Consider the following 14,634-nt stretch of genomic DNA (forward strand, 5'->3'; position numbering starts at 1 on the left):
AAGACAAAGTGAATCAGAAGCACCAACACATCAGTATCGCGACAATGAACAACGATCCTTTCAAAGCCTCTCTTGACGGCCTCTAATGAATGGAGTATTAAACGGGTGTCAGCCTCTTCATGGTTAGTCTGAAGTGGTATCCTGTTCCTTCTAGAAGACCGTGCCTCTGTTCCATTCGAGAAGCCACCTCCTGTTACCAGCTCATACTGTTCTGGTAAAGTTTTACACATTTCCATCATCGATGTACTCAGGAATGCTGCAAGATCCGCCTTGTTTTCATCTAGTGCAATGAACTGACTCCATGTCTGAGGAAGTAGGGTGTGGGGTCCATCGATGAGCTTTCGTATTGGCTTCTTCTTGCCCACTCGCCTTTTCCTCATAGCCGCTTTGATTGACGATCCACCAATGTAACGATCGAACACTACATCTATCCTTGTTGTAACTTTCCCGAAGTTCAGTGTCACTACGTTTGTGAAAACATCGGCATATTCACCAAATGTTCGACATCCACGTGGCTTCCCCAAGCTTTGGATGAGTGCATGACCATCTATTAGTAGACATGTCTTCAGGTTGGTATCCGGAACATTTGATGGTGTATGAACTTCATCCATTAAGGCACTGATAAGCTCTGCCTTAGGAGTTGAATTAAGTTCGCCACCAATGTTGGCCAATGACAAAGGAATGGGTGACAGTTCATGCTCGAGAACACTGGCCATTCCCATGTTCTCCGGTGACAGCATTCAACAAACGCTGCATAAGTTTTTGATCAGCTTTGATAGTCTTTTGAGTTTGAAGCGTAGTTGTTATCTTAGTCTTATAGAGATGGGCAAAGGTACGTGAGCGATTTTTCTTCATGGTGGCATGAAAGCCAGTTGTGCCTTCAATCAATCGCTCCTTCACAAGCGATATCACCTGTTGTTTTCCACGATGCTCTGCTGTCAGCAGATCTCTCATAACGTCAGGAGTTGCAACATCCCTTGTAGCACGTGACACTAAGCACTGTTCCCTGACAGAGGATGGCGAGTCACCTCTAGAGCATTCTCCTTCAACTTCTGCATTTCTTGCACCAAACACATCCAACATTACCAACTGTGTTGTCAGCTTGCCAACATCCTCAATGTCATGCTCTCTCCTCAAAGAAAGGCCATCAACACAGATGACGGGGACATCTTCCTCATCTGCAAGGTTGTACAATGAACGCATATCTTGCGTTATCCTGGACCGCTCTACCCATATGACACAAAACTTGTTCCTTGCCTGGTCATTCCTCGTAATGCCAAAGTTTGGGTTGTCAGAAAAGCTCCTGTCAAATTCTCTGACGAGACCATGGATCTTGTTCTGAGTTATGAAGACTGATAAGCAGTGACACTGATCCACATGCATCTTTACCCTTTCTTCTCTGTTCCTTGAAACTCCGCGTAACGTCTTTGGCAAGTCCCGAAAGACGCAATTCGCGTTCTGCGCAGTTCACAGAAAGCCACTTCTGGAATAGTGGCCACTTGATGCGCCATAGTGCCTCATATGTTAGTTGGTGCCCTCAAACAGCACAGTAATAGGCCTTTCCATCAAGCATGGAATCTGTGGTGTTCGTGGCATAGACTCCTGCTTCTGCCCACAGATCATCAAGTCCAGCACTTTCCATATGTTTGCCAATAGCCTTCAGGAAGTTGAAAGTAATGTGGTGTCCGCCAAGGAGGAAAATTACTTTTCCAAACTTAGGGTTGGCCCATGTCAGTTCCTTTCCTCTACTGTACAATGGTTGATCAGCTGTGATGATAGTATGCTCCTGTCCAAGATGCGTTGATATGGCAATAAATAGAGTGTGTCGTTGTCATCAGCTGGCGCTTGCAGGATTGGAAGCATTCCTGCCGTTGTCATAGGAGGATCAACTACACTTGTCATTTCATTGAATGTTCTCCATGAAGGAACAGATTGATTTTGTTCTTCCCCAAGTACACGTGATACAATCCATGCCATATTTTTACTTCGAGCCTTACTCCTTTCATCGCTAATGCTACTGCGGAATTCTACCTCATTGTTTCTCTCACCATGAGATGAAGGAGCTGGCCTCTTGCCATGTGGAAGAACTGCTTTATCAAGCTTCTGAAACTCCTGCAGGGCATCAGGGTTGATAGCTCTCGGCCTGAGGAAGTGCATTCTCTCTACTTCCCCTCTTTCTTGCTTAGGAGCTGGACCTCTCTTCCAAACCATCATCTGTGTGCAATGGAATGTGTTCTTTCCATCGAGAGTGTCTTCCAGAACATCAATATTATCGCATGAGCAGTGAACCATTCTACCAGTGACGATATTAGATGGGATGTAGACATAACCATTCTTTGCATACTTGTCTAGTATCGCATTTGCTATTGTTTTATCGATTCTTCTCACAGTGTCTATGCCAATCGTGTGATTTGCAGCATGGAAGAGATCAAGAAGTGCCTCCGATCTGGTAACCTGGTGGAGGGTAAGACCCAAACCCACATGCTTTGGAGTAAAGCTTTCGTCTGTTAGATACTGCATACACAATGTCCTGTGCGATACTGCATACAGTTTGTTTGATGCTGTCATTTTCTTCTCTCTCCTCATGTACCATATATCCATTCCCCCGAAAAGCAACCTCACCAGCGTGTATAGGCTGTTTGGAATGACTTGATCCACGTGTTCTTGATCAAGATCTTGCCAGGTACATGAAAGACCAGGGCTGTCAAGCAGATCCTGTCTCACTCTCATGGCAATGTGAACTAGCTCATGACATGCATTTCCTGTAGTCAATCTCATCATTGGAGTATCAGAGTCTTGGCTGGACTCAGAATCAGATGAAAACAAACTTTGACACGACTTTGTCAGAGATTTTGAGATGACGTTCCCCTGGGTACATGAGCAAAGAACCTGTAGAAAGAGTCCTCACGTAACTGGCCTGTTTTCCAATTACCAACTGTATTGCTTCATAGAAAGTTGATTTCCTGCTCTGATACCTCAATGGAATAGAAATACCCAAATCTATGCATGAACTCCTGAAGTTTTCCCATACATCAGACATCAGATAAACATTCCCTTTAGCAAGGCCTATGCAAAGTTCCGTGCAGAGTTTAATCAGATGCTCATCAATCAAATGCTCCTGGATATTCTTCTTGCCCTCATCTTTTGTGGATCTTCGTTCGGTCATTCAAAGGTTACCAAGCACCCAAGATGGTATTTAGCTCTTGCTGCTATTAAATCAGTTACCCCAGAGAGCCTCAGCTGCTTGACAGGATCATTTTGGGCCTTCCTAATGATATCTTCACTCTTTATTGCAGTCTGTACGTGATGCAATTTTGCATTTCTTTCTTCTTGGCAAAACATACATTTCGACCAGTCTATTCTACTTTCACAACTTCTTGTCGTAGGTGTTGAGCTAGAAGCCTTGACATCTGTTCGTCCCTTCAGTCTATCTAGTATTCTTTCAGAGCTGAAACTAGCATAGCAATCTTTGTGCCATCTCAATTCAGATTCACAAAATTCTTCTTGAGTGATGTTATCTAGTTTTTTTCACTACTTCAGCATATTTAGTGTCTTGCAGTTTTCTTCTTCGCTGACCAATGTCCCATGTTCTTTTTCCTCCATCTGTTGAAGAAAGATGAAGTTCACCTTCCCTTTTGTTGTAAAAAAAGCATTGCAATCCGACAGGATTTTAACGTTGACGCTTTGGCTTCAAAGTATATATAGGATCAATCTCCATGATCTATGCTGTTAGGCACTGTGATCTTAATAACGCTGCCTTCAAAATTGAAAATGTATCCAATTCTACTGTAAATCACATTAACAAAGTAGTTTTGTGGACATTTCAATATCGGTCATTGCTGTACTTCAGCACTAAAGAACTAAGAGGAATCACATATGAAATCAAATTTACACCTCATCTAGCGTAAGTAATAATTCCCAATAAAATACGTACTAAAGTCAAATATGTTGTGAATACACTTGAAAACAGGAAATGAAGGCATCCCTTGTGTGTAGGAAGTGAGGTTCCAATGATGCCCTGCATTCAGACGTTGGTTGCTGACTGGATAGCCTGGCAGGGCTGTTCCTGGAGGGAAGGGGGGGGGGGACAGAGAGGTAGAGGAATGACATATTTGCTTATTCGTGGTGAAACAAACATGTTATTTTTTATTTTAACGGCAAAATCAAAGGTTAAATGGCAAAAGTAATGATAAAGACACACAGAACTAATGTCTCCTTTGACATATTGATTCTATATGCTAGAAATGACACATTTAAACGCTTGCTATTATAAGGATTAAAAAAAAAAAAGATTATATAAATCTAAAACATTATTGAGCTTAACTCCAGGTCACTAAGTAGTCAAGAGCTATTTCTAGCTAGCATCACACTAAAACATTTAGTACCATAAGATCACATTACTACACATTATTTAAGCGATAAATACAAATATCCATTTTTTGCATTTTAAACAATGTGAACGAAGTGCAAGCCTGATAATGCAGTTTCGTACAATTTTGATTTGAGGGAGAAAGCAACATTGTAATGGTTGGATGACTGCTGAGACCTTTGACCTATCTAAGCTTGAAACTTGTCAAGGCCCCATTGCAAAATGTTATGGTAATTGTCATCAAAAGATAACTACCATGGTTACTATCTTCGCAGTCAATAAAAATTAGAGTTTCAGTGGGAGTTACCATCAGCAGCAGAACCACCATTATTGTATCTTTAATGCAACAAATCACATCTCTTCTATATAAAACCAAGTTTAGTGTGAAGAATGAAAACGGGACAGATGTGTGGAATGTACCCTGAGACATAATTTGCCTCTTTCAACCACCTTGAACAAAGACTTAATTAAAAAAAAAAAAAGGATTAGAAACAAATTCATGTGAATTTTGATTGGAGTAACTTACTATAATAGACCCTAGGTACAATACCGGTACATGTACAACATACTTCTATTCTCGGGTGAAAATGGACTGTTTTTATGCTAAATAAACAATCAAAAGTCAACATAATCATGATCAAAAAGGTTCAACTAAATATCCAGTCGCATTTGAAGCTTAGAAGTTACCATTGTTTACTTCCTTGATTCCTTTTGAAAACAGATTACAGGGTGGATGTAACGATGAAGACAGCAGTCAAGACATCTGTCTCTTTTCTTTCTCTTCTGCATAGATTCACCTTTTCCGTTCTTTGCTGTTTCTAGTTCAAAGAGAATTAGTCAGACCTTCAAAAATTATTCTTCTTGAAGTGTGACAGGAAACAGAAGAAACAAAAGCAAACACATTCAGCATACAGATGATATTAGATAAGATTCTATAAATGAAGGGGTTGGTCTTTGTGTCACTTCCACAAACCATGTACATATCTGTCCTTCAGTATTTCTTATTATTTTCATCATCTTTGATACTACATGCATTTTTGATAAAAGTCATCTTCACCGTAAACTTTTGTAATTCCTCTAACAAATATTTGATAACATAGTGTTTTCATTTTTCTGTGCGTTAAGATAAAATTTATCTTTGTTAATTTTAAAATATGCAAATAAATTTGTAAAATGAGGTAATCAACTTGGCTTTTGATAAATTTCTAACTTCTAATCATTAAAACTTACTTGTGAGAGCTAGTAAGGATAAAGGATTCACAGATTAGATCCAGGCAGGATATTGGCATCTCTCCCTCTCACTCTAGTTGTGTGTCATCTGCAAGTTGACATGTCCATGTGTTGCTCAAACCTTGATGAAAACAACAGTGCAACAAAATTTAAAAATAAGTTAATTTGAAACTAAAGATGTATTTCAATCTGTTCACACTCTAAATTTGTGTCTCTGCCAAGTGCACTTGATAAATATATTTCATACCAATCTGAGTTGGTTTCAGATGATTATGTTTAATTCTTACATTATCTCCTCTTCAGTAAATACAAGTCTGCTCGTTCAGGGGACTCTTCACAATAATAAATTTATATTTTCAATTTTCATATTTTCCTTGTAACTAGTTTTATGATGTATTGTAAATATAGATGTTTCTCCTTTTTAATAATTTATTTTTGCGAGCAAAGTAAAGTAATGTAGTTGTCTATATGAAAACATAGTTGTCACAGATCATTTTATGAACATTTTCAGTTTCGTACACTCTGCACTTTCTTGTAAAGTAGAAATAGTAAAGGATTTTTATTTACACTTGGGCAAGTCGGGATGTGTCTCTCGGATCCCTCTCTGTGGCACAGCTGGAAGGCCAGCAAGACTCTGTCAGTCCACTTGGTAGAACAACTAGCTGAAAATATCAATCATCAATAGTTCAATGATTATTGATTACCTAGTACAGGATTATGAATTAACAATGAAATTTAAACTGCAAGAAGCAAGAATGATACTGAAAATAAATTGGTTTTGAAAAGAAATATTTGCATAGACATAATTTTCCTTATTCCCTTAGAAAATTGATAAATTTTACCCAGAAGCGGATCTAGAGGGGGGGTTGGGGGGGTTGCAACCCCCCCCCCCCAAAAAAAAAAAAAAAAAAAAAAAATCCAGGGACCATTTTTTTTATCTTATTTTTTTTCTTAAACTTGTAATTTTATTTTTTTCTATTTATGGCAATGACCTCTATACCAAAAATAGTGGTGTTTTAGATGCAAGAAAACGCCATTTTCACACACAGATTTTCAAAAATTCTCCCTACTGTGGGAGGGGGGACACCCCCTCCCACACCCTCCCCCCCCCCCTCGCTCGCTCCGCTCGCTCGGGCTCGGTCCCTACGCTCCCTCGCATACCGCCCCCAACCTCCTCCTTTATAAAAAGCTAGATCAGCCCCTGTTACCTCTTTACGCAAATCAACATACAAGATTTTTACTACATCAAATTGGTCTATGGCCTAGGCCTACTCAGTAATAGACAATAGTCTACACAACTTTGTACAAGAAATTACTCTCAGTCTAACTAACGTTAGTACACATTAAGATGAATGTAGGTTTCCTAAGACCAAGATTTTAGCAAACAGCTAGAGACCTTTACTGATCACATTAGACTAACAATAGCAAAATCTTGCATTAGCAGACCCACAAGGTCTCAGCCCATGTATAGTGCTAATCTCTGGATCTGCATCTGAATGCATACTTGCCAACATTCTGAAATCCTGAAGAGGTAGATTTTGCGAGGGAGCGAAGCAACCAAGCCCGAGCTAAGTGAGGGGGAGGGGGGGGGGGGGAGGGTGTGGGAGGGGGGTGTTCCCCCTCCCACGGTGTGGACTTTTTTTGTTTTTCAATATCAAAATATAAGATTTGGTGCATGCTTTTTAACCTTTTTAAAGGGTTCTTGGTATTGATTAAAAAAAAACATATAATCCATGTATGTAAATCTATAAACTATTTTGTAGACTATGCATATAAAAATAAAATCAGACATATTGGTAAATAATTTTTGTAGGCTAAGCATAGCTATGTGAAAAAGTAATCAAACATATTGGCAAATAATTTATCCCCTTATAGTGTACTTTCTATTGTGGAGCTAGTTTGACGAATAATATACAAATAATGACTGCTTATGAGGGCACAGTTAAAATTATGGGCCCAAGGTGATGTGAAAACCGTAACTATGCCCGAAGCGAAGCTGAGGGCATGGTTAAGGTTTTCACATCACCGAGGGCCCATAATTTTAACTGTGACCCGAATGTCAAGCAGTTATTATTTGTTTTATATACCGAAAATATAGATTCCGAAATATAGATACCGAAAATATAGATTCTAGTCTCTTTTACAGCACTCGTAATCAATGCTGATCGAGAGCGCGGCGGTCGTATCACTGGTGCATACAGTGATGTGTACAGTGTACGTTGTTACGTGTATGTACTACGGGGTTGCGATTGTCTCCAAACCAGTCTGCTAGTCTCTTTTACAGCACGCTGATTGAATGCGCGGCGGTCGTATCATTGGTGCGTACATATGAGCGATCTACGTGTACGGGGTCGCGACTGTCTCTAAAACCTATTTACTAACTGTGCCCGGGCCCCGGTCACAGTAACTCAAAAATAGGGCACAGTTATTTTCATGACTCCCCTTTTAACCAATCAGATGAGAGGATTCTAGAAATGAGGTATATAACACATAATGTTGCCCTCACCAAATCTAAATTAATTAGCAGATGTTGCGGATTCCTGTCGTTGTTGCATACACACCATCTCTTGAGTGTCCTTCTTTGCCCGTTAATACCAAGTTGCGATCTCATGCTCGTTGCCATTTTATTGACCATATTGAAAATGGTCTCGCATCTGGCATTTGAATGAGGAATGAGAAGAAGGTACGTTGCTAGTTTTGACAGTTTAGGGAACCTTAGGGAATTATCCTCCACATTCCTGAGTAGGCTAAGCTCATGCCAGAACTTGTCTATGCGGTCATCCTTTACTTCTGGCAAGTCAGTGGCACACTGAAAATCACATAGTTCAGGTGACAAGAAGTCAAGTTGGTCGTCTGTAAAAATTCACATACTACGTTTAATACAATCACGTACGGTACGTACACGGCCGGCTGGGATCATGCCACGCGTATGCCGCATCGGCCGCACCACGCACACGTGAGCTACCAAAACATTACAATTATGCGTGGTTCTAGCTACACGTACACGTGTACAGTAAGTCTTGCACGCACATAGATATGATAGAGACTAGTGCGCCACTGCAGTGTGCATACATGTGTGCATATTAGAAGACTGAATACGGCGTTTTTGAGGAATGAGTTCCTTAAAATTATTATTAGTACAGTAAGGGTACCGGTTTTCGACACTTTAGCACATTTCCTTGTTTACCATCAATACTGCACCGTTTTACCTCGGAATTTCGATATGAAGTTGAGCTACAAAGGCCAATAATAATATGCCTTGAACGAATTCCAATTTGAATGCACTCGTGTTCAATTTTAGCGATTTCCGTCACGCCGTCGCTGGCATCAGATTTCGACACCCAGCATCATTTTTCGACACAACCACAGCACGCGTCACGCATAAATCACATGGCGCGTACAGTATGCGTACACTGCATTGTGGACGCAAACCAGCAAAGTACCGGCGCAAGAACTTGTTGTTTCCTCTATAATGTGTCTTATTATGGGAATGTCGAAATCTGGTGCCACATTCTCAAAGCCAACTCTTTCTACAACTTTGCTCATTTATCACGAATTCAGCCATGAAATTACTAAAGACGATTATGAAGTCAAACATCAGGATTTGGCAAACAAACTGATACTGAAGTAAGATAACTGGCGTGGGTGAATTTCATTTTACGGCGATGTATACAAAATGCGTCATATTGTTTGAACCCCTGAAAATGGCCGACATCAAAATTTCTGCTGACACTGTGTTGCTTTTCTCCTAAATATTCTACTGTCGGATTATGATGACAAGTGACAAACGGTGTTTATATAAGACTGGAAATGTGATTGATAACTTGGTTGATTGTTGAAGTCAGACGTTTGTGTTGAGTATAAAATTTAATAAGAATTATCTGCTGGGTGTCGAAATCTGGGTCCTGTCGAAAACTGGTGCACTAACGGTATTCTAATTACTAGCTTATTTTAGGGAATCAACGCACAATGAAGGGAAAATATGACTTCCATTTCATTTTATGGTACCTAGGTTTGCTACAAAATCGGTAGATCAGAAGAGAAAATCGGTAGCTGGTCAAAACCTCTAAAAAGCGGTAATAGTCTACCGCCCAAAACAGTAGAGTTGGCAAGTATGTGAATGATGTCTTTCAGAACCAACTTTAATCTCCCAAACTGATAAAAATCATGCCAGTAAAACTGCATTTAGATTTAGATCTAGGTCCTGATTTAGTTCTAGACACAGATCTAGAGATTAGAGTTTGTAGAACTTCCTCTGGGCCTACTACCGTTAGGTAGCCTCTAGGTCAAGGGTCTAGGCCAAGTCTACTGCACTAGTCAACTACGGGCTAGGGTCTAGGAGATAGTAGGATTGTTTTACTTATGTACCGGTATGTGTAAGAGAAGAGCTTTAGTGACTAGAACTCTAGATCTAGAATCTATCATCTAACGTTAGATCTAGACTGTAGACAGAGAAGTAGAGTTGTCCTCTCAGGCTTTCAGAAAATATGCAAAACAAGTATAGGCCTAACTAGAAGATAGACACATCTAACAGTTAACGTTAATGCTCAAGATATGTGACCCGCTACAACAAAATGGTCCTAAAGTCGCGCACGGTCAAAGCCATGAAAATCGAGTTTGAAGTTAGAGCATCAAAATTGGTCAAAACTTACGATTTTCTGAATTTGACATATTATTAGAGTCTGACATGTCTTCTATCGTCTGTCAAAATTTTGAGACAAAATGGTGAAAGGAAAGACCAAAAAATAGCGTTTTTCTGGGCCATGTTTTTTGGCGTTTCAACGAAGCAGAAACTGGTTCGAACATTTGGATTGAGCGCCACAGATAGGCTCCGCCCCTAACAACGACCAGAGTGATCTCATTGGTCAGTTTGCTGTTTGCCGCTAACCGAAGCGTGAAGCTCGCACACTGCCTAGTCGACTGGTGCGTGCTGGCAGGGTGCGCTATGCCCAGCCGCTTCTCCTCGCATCCTGGTCACTGATTGGTCGGTGAGGAGACCGCTGACGTTGTGTTTGAATAAGCATTTCGGGGGTTGCTAGGGCTTACCTTCTATTGTCCGGAGGTGAATACTGACTTGCGTGTCCTTTGATCGTGATTGCGTCGCAAGGAGATCATTTAGGGCGCTTTTCTCGAAACAGTGATTTCCCAGACGTCTCGACATGCTCTCTTTTAAACATCGATATCTCCACAGCCGATTATTTTTATAAGATGTGTTATACATCAATTGAAAGCAGAAAGATTCGGAAAATGTGTCATGCAATTTTCAAATAATCGGCCTCACCCGACTTTAGGACCATTTTGTTGTACCCTGGTAGCGGGTCACATATAGCGTTAGAGTTAGAAACTCTAGACCTACCGGAGCTTAGAGCCCTAACGTTAGGTAAGATTGACTTTGGTCTAGGTCTAACACTGATAGAACCTAACTTCTCGACTCTAACCTGTGTTAGAACTGGATGTAGAGCCTAAGCCGACCTGGGTCCTTGATCGACAGTTCAAACGTTAGCAGATGTATCATGTAGAAAAGAATAAGTTGTGGGGGGGGGGGGCTACACAAATCTAGATCTAGGCCTAACGGTTAGGGCTTAGCCTACACGCACCAGTAATGTTAGGCCTAAAACATACTTGCCAACTCTACCAGTACCGCTTTTGAAAGATTTCATTAGCATTCAAGCTAGTGCTGCTCGCATAGGCATCCTGAAGTCTACCGCTTAATTTTTCAAATGAAAATGTTGGCAAGTATGCCTAAAACTAGGCCTAGATTTCTAGCAGATGTAGTAACTGTCTAACGTTAGACTCTAAGAATAGATCTAGACCATATAGTCTAACGTTAGGTCTCGTAGGGCCTAGGCCTAATTCTAGACAATATTGGTCTAGGGCCTAGAATCTAGATCTAGTAATCTAGGACCGTTTTGCCACGTAGACTAGATCCAAGGCAAGGGTTTATCATATTTGAGTCCTTATAGTCACATAAAATCAAAGTGTGTGACTTTTTCATGTTGCTAGTAGGCCTAACACGTTACTGTCTAACGTTAAACATAAAGACCCTAACAAATAGGTTTGTGACAATACTAACAAGTTCGTGATGCACGGTCACTGATCTTCGTTAGACTAGACAAACTCGGGGGGGGGGGGGGATGTCATGGTTTTAAATGGACACAATTAATCCGGGGTAGAACTAAAATCTACACCATTGCACTGTAACGTCAGAACTAACGTTAAAATCTAACGATACATAGACTTAGACCATATCCCTAACTTTTAGGCCTCGATTCGACTGCAACAAGCGGTGAGCCCGAACGAAAAGCCAGTTACTAGAACCTACTGCCTGCTAACAGTTAGGAGCTTACCCAGTTTACAATTAACGTTCCATTATCCAGTGTTTCGTGTTCGGGCTTGTTGCAGTAGACCTAACGTTAGACGTCCAACGTTATACGTAGGCATAATGTTGGATCTAACATTAGTGTTTAACGATGTTACTCTAACCTGTGCAATAGATTTTTAGTAGAAATAGCAGTTGAAATGTAACGTTAACGTTAGATATAACTGGTTTTTTTCTGTCTTCTAACAACGTTATTCTTTTATACTGGCAAGGGTGCTTGATTTCGTCAGACATGGGACCGGTGCGAAATCCAATAATGTTAGTCGTTTTTACGTGTTCTGTTACAAGGTGACCATCTCGGCCTACTAACGTTACACTATAAAGTATGTAGAAAAACCGTGACAAATATATAAGTTAGATATCTAACTAAAAGATCAAAATTGATTCCTTATGTAATTCAGCAGATAATCATACTAGTTTACTTACATTTTGATGTATCTTGATTATCTTTAACAGTTAGTTTCTTTAACCGTGTCTCCAAGTTCATGGCCAAAACAGCTAGCGGCCTCCAAAAGTCTAGCTATAGCTATCGATATCATATCTGCGATGCACTATGCACGCACTTGCCATCCCGCGCGCGAGCAGAGGGGTTACTTGAAAAGCTCAAAAACGAATTTTCTTTGTATGTAGGTGTTCGGAATTGTGACAAAAAAGAACTTATTTTTCAAGAAAACCTGAGAAAATACAGGCATATTCAATTAATGAAACATCTGTAGTTTCATAAAACGGAAATTGTTATTGAATTAGATTTAAGTTAGCTTAGAAATGCAAACTTTACGAAACAGTAGTAATTCCAAAAATATTATTTCAAGAAAGCAACACATATTTATTTGAGACTCCCATATATTGATGTAGAAAATGACTTTTTAAAATGCCCAGAAAAACACATTTAAACCTGCATTCTCATCTAAAGTGACAATTGAAATTTTTGATCTTCCAAATATGAATTGAATGCAAGCAAAAAATAAAAATCTTGATTTTTGACATGCTTCTGAATTTTGAGCTATGGGATATGTAAAAGACATTTTTCGGCAAAAATATGCTTGACATCCGGCCATACGCTATTCCTCAGTATTTTTGCAAGACTTTCAGCATGAGAATGGAGCATTAACAAAAAATGCCGTCGAATCCTTATCTAGAGCCTTTTTTGAGGTTTGGCTGGTCTACTATTTAAGCCAATACCACCACAGCAGTTCATATTTTTTCGTACAGACCGTCAGCCAACAGGCAAGTTGAATGCTTCAGCGGAACCCTAATGAACGCAGTACGGTGCAACATCAGTACCAGCAACAGTGACATAGACACGGAGGTGTGGTCAGCCGACCTGGGAAGCCCCACCAAGACTGACCCCCCCCCCCCCCCCCACCTGCCCTGCTGGCCCCCACCAACTATGAGGCCAACAAGAGCCCACCGGCAATGCCGGTGGCTCTACTTCTATCCTGCTAGCAGGCCTGCCTGCATAACCAATGGCATCTGCCGGCAAGAGGGGTTTTGTCAGCCCACAGGATGCAAAGAAATTTAAGACCTGAAATACCAGCAGGAGCAGCTGAGGCAGCGAGGCTGGACTACTGTGGACCTCCAGCCTCACAGTATGCTGGCGGGTAACCTCCACCAGCGTGGCATTGTGGGAGAGGGGGGCAGGGGGCATGGAAGGGTCAGTCAGGCCCAGGACACCCCCCTAGTGCCCCCAAAACAATAACCACGCCACAAAAGGGTGCAGAAGAGTCCGGTGGTGAGGTGTGGGCATGTAACGCAAAAATTGCGTGGACATGTCAACTACCACCTACCAAACTACTTAAAGGGAAGATAAACCCCAAGAGCAATGTGGATTGAGTGAAAGTAGTAACATTAGTAGAACACATCAGTGAAAGTTTGAAGAAAATCGGACAATCGATGCAAAAGTTATGAATTTTTAAAGTTTTGGTGTTGGAACCGCTGGACGAGGAGACTACTAGAGGTTATGACGTATGAGTGGACAACAATACCAAGAAAATATAAAGAAAATTCTACAAAAATCCATTTTTCATGAAAATTACAAATTCCATCAACTTGATATTGACATATGTTAAGGGTAGCAATTATTCCCCCTGCTTTCTGAAAGAGGTTGGTCCATTGCTCTTTCATTATTCTAGAAAAGTGAATTTTTGTTGAATTTCCTTTATATTTTCTTTGTATTGTTGTCCACTCATACGTCATATCCTCTAGTAGTCTCCTCATCCAGCGGTTTCAACAACAAAATTTTAAGAATTCATAACTTTTGCATCGATTGTCCGATTTTCTTCAAACTTTCACTGATGTGTTCTACTAATGTTGCTGCTTTAATTCACTCAATCCACATTGCTTTTTGGGTTTACCTTCCCTTTAATCCCTACAAGGACCACCTAAGCCAGAGGTGGGCAGTCAGTTACTCGGCAGGTGGAGGGGCTCTAATAGGCTTATATTGCCAGGTCTCTAATTGGCAGGCAGCCACTCTAGATGACCTGGTGGCCAAAGGCGATGGGTCTTGCCATGCCGGCACATCAGCCATTCTGACATGTTTATGGATATGGAGGCAATGATTGACAAGGAAAACTGGGCAAGAGTCATCCCCCCTCCATCTCCCCTGTAAACACACCAGCTGCCTTATCTCATTAGCACATACTATGTAGCCTTTCTT

The 14,634-nt window shown here is 40.7% G+C and overlaps 1 protein-coding gene across 1 annotated transcript in view; it reads left to right on the forward strand.

The window, feature by feature from the left end:
* Positions 1–14,634, forward strand: part of LOC140240126 (tRNA (guanine(6)-N(2))-methyltransferase THUMP3-like) — a 33,348-nt gene that overhangs the window by 10,905 nt on the left and 7,809 nt on the right. The gene's annotated exons all lie outside the window — the stretch shown is intronic.

Source organism: Diadema setosum, chromosome 2, assembly GCF_964275005.1.
Source record: "Diadema setosum chromosome 2, eeDiaSeto1, whole genome shotgun sequence".
Taxonomy (NCBI): domain Eukaryota; kingdom Metazoa; phylum Echinodermata; class Echinoidea; order Diadematoida; family Diadematidae; genus Diadema; species Diadema setosum.